The 3208-nt window shown below is 43.0% G+C and overlaps 1 pseudogene; it reads right to left on the minus strand.

Moving 5' to 3' along the window:
* Positions 1 to 1647: 1647 nt before the first annotated feature.
* On the minus strand, positions 1648 to 2914 carry LOC115015099 (protein ZBED8-like; annotated as a pseudogene).
* Between the last annotated feature and the right edge of the window lie 294 nt (positions 2915 to 3208).

Raw genomic sequence — 3208 nt, forward strand, 5'->3', positions numbered from 1 at the left:
AGACATTAGAGCGGTACCAAGCTCGACAGACACTCGACAGAAGAATCACTTTAAAACATTTAGTTTCTTGTTAGGGTTTACACTGTGTCAAAGAGGTTACTCATAAATCTTTATAAGATTTATACATGTTTTCCACCTTTGTTTAGGGCTCCACCCATGCACCATCTATTGATTTTAGGAATAAGGACAGAACTCTAACCCTAAGGCAGTGGTTCACAACCTTTTTTGGGCCAGCGCCCCCCTATCCATCATCCAGGTTCGACTGGGGGATGTTGTTGTTGTTGTTTTTACCTTCAATTATCCCTAATATGCCTATGTACCCAGGGAGCAAAATAAAGTTAAAGTGTTAAATGCAACGGTAAGAAGTTTGAGATTCAAACTTTAATCGGTGTCATAGACTGCAGCCAATCAGAAACGGGTCAGACATTTAAACTTTAATTGGTGTTAAACACAGCAGCCTCAGAAATGCGACACAATTTGCACACTTAAGCGGAAAACGAGCCACCAACAAAGGAACAATTCTGAGGGTACTGCAAAATAACAAGGATTCCTTTTAACTTTAAAAAGAATAAGCTAACTTGCTTTCATAGTTAGTGTGAGTTAGTGTGTACTTGGTGTTTCTCAGCCAGTTTCTTCACTGCGGGTTGCAGAGAAGTTAGTTTCAGCCGTAGTGCGCCGGAGGCCATCAAGTCCAAGCGATTTCGGTACTTGGACTGCATGTGGAGGACCTGGCTGAATCCCTGTTCAACCAGATATGTTGTGGGAAAGGAAAGAAGAAGCAGCTTGATCTTCTCCCAGAGAGCCGGGTGAAGCAAATTTGATCCACATGCTGCCCCAGCCAGAGGTGAGGAAAGTAGCCTGGGCCTCATCGTCACATTGAATGTCGATAAGATGCTCCTGGATTGTGGGCTCACATTTATTTACGTCTGCCTGAAAGGGCTGCACCACCCAGATGGGAACATCGAGGTCCAGGAGGTCCTTGAAGCGGATCTCCATGTCCGCCTTAACCATCCTCAGGTGGTCAATTTAAATGAGGAGGCGGTCATCGGTAAGTGCCTCAGACACCTGCAATTTGTATAACCAGCTAATTTTTCTTTATGGAGACCATACGATTCAATTTTATTGTATTGTATTGCTTGTTCTTTGTATTTGTAGTGCATATATAGGCTTATACAAGGTGCAATTGCTAAACTATTTTTAACACATTTTTGTCAAAACTGCCACTGTCAGCGGTCGTGATTGTGCATTGGCCGAGTGTTGCTTTCCATGTGACTGAAATGGTTATTTAATGCTTGCATGTTTTGTTTTGCATGACTTCAGTTCATGTTTCCACATGAGGAAAGGTTAAGCCAGTGAAAATATCACGCTAGAATACTTGATGAGTTAAATAAGAAAATATATTAAAATATTTGTTAATTATGTTAGGTTTAAGTTCCGAAATTGGAGATTAATTTCATGAATAAAAACATTTCATGATTTCAGTCAATTGAAGTCAATATAATAAACATTACAACATAATGTATTCAAAGACATAACATATATTAACCTAATTGTAATAACGGTGGGCCTATTATATCTATTTAGTGATGTTTCTGAAATTAAGTATCACCTTGGTCAGCTGTGGGAAATGAGCAAACGGACTCCTGCTCATGCTCTGCCTGTACAGATCCAGCCTGGAGGTGAGACTGTGGATGACTGGACCAGGGTTATGCCATTTCCTTGCAGCTTTAGCGTGACTTCGTTCATTTTTTCAAAAAAGTCTGCAAGGTACATGATGTCGCAGCGGCTGGACATTACCTTTTCCCCGAGATCTGCATCAACCTGCCCCAGGAACTCCACGATGCTGTCAAACAGCTCACAAAAACGAGCAAGGCAGTTTCCTTTTGAGAGCCAGCGGATATCAGTGTGGGGAAGAAGACGCTCAAATGTCTCATCATTTTCCTGACACAGCTGTCGGAACAGTCTGTCATTCAGGGCACAGGCTTTTATTTTGTTTATTGCCTTGACTGCTATATTAAGAGAATCGTGAAGAGCTGGACTTTTAGATTTGGCCACAAGATTGTGGCGGTGCAAGACACAGTGGACTGCGAGGACGTGCAGGACCGGCTCCTTCAGCAGAGCGGTGAAGCCACGGTACCTGCCAACCATGGCGGGAGCACCATCAGTGGCGCATGCCAGGATGTTGCTAATGGAAATTGACTTCTCCTCCAGATACGCATGAAGTGCATTAAAAATGGTCTGGCCCTTGGTGTTGGTTTCGAGATATTTAGAAAACAAAAATTCCTCAGCCATCTCCTTACTGTTGGAGGCCATATAGTGGACATAGGCCATCAGCAGGGCGTTGTTGTCTGAGGTGGTTGTCTCATCCAGCTGAATGCTGAAATAAGAGTCCTGCAGGATGACACACAGCTGCTCCTCTGTATCGGCGCCCATTTCATTAATCCTGTGTGCCACGGTGTCATTGCTGAGTGGGAGCGATTTCAGCACCTGTGTGGGATCACGCTCCATCACCGTAGAGAGGACCTCTTTGATGGCAGGGAGCACCAACTTCTCTCCAATTGTGAACGGCTGTCCACATTTAGCTATGAGCAGGGAGATGTTGTATGACGGCAGTAACCCACTATCACTCTGGCTGGTCTTCCTAGAGAGGAGACTGCTGATGGTGCTCCTACCATGCTTATCTTTAAGGGCCTGAAAGAAGGGACGCTCCTTGTCTGCTTTCTCCGGGCGCATCTTGATAAGGTGCTCCTGGAGACATGAGGGTTTCATGTGGGGTTTCATGTGGGGTCTCATTTGAGAAAACCTTTTCGCACAATAAGCACATCGGAAGTTGTGCATTGGTGGGGGAAGGCACAAATCCATAATTGAGATACTAAACAGATTACTGGCGGCATTTAATTTTACTCTGTGCCATTTCGAAGATAAGCTATGTTGTTTGCTTCTGGGAAAAAGAAAGCCACGCAAATGTATCTTTTTACTTTTGCCCGGCCACACGTTACGTGCCTTAAGGTCACATGTCACTTTTTGGCATATAAAAAAAGCATTGAAATCAAATCATTTGCTAAGTTTTCATTCATTTTCATTTATAGTTCATGTAAAAATAAATACACAATATTCATCATTATAATATTATTTATTTCAATTAATTTACATTCCATTTGTCAACAAGTTTCTCCAGCAGAGAGAAGAGTCTGTCCATCCTCTCCCT

This window comes from Cottoperca gobio, chromosome 10, assembly GCF_900634415.1.
Source record: "Cottoperca gobio chromosome 10, fCotGob3.1, whole genome shotgun sequence".
Lineage (NCBI taxonomy): Eukaryota > Metazoa > Chordata > Actinopteri > Perciformes > Bovichtidae > Cottoperca > Cottoperca gobio.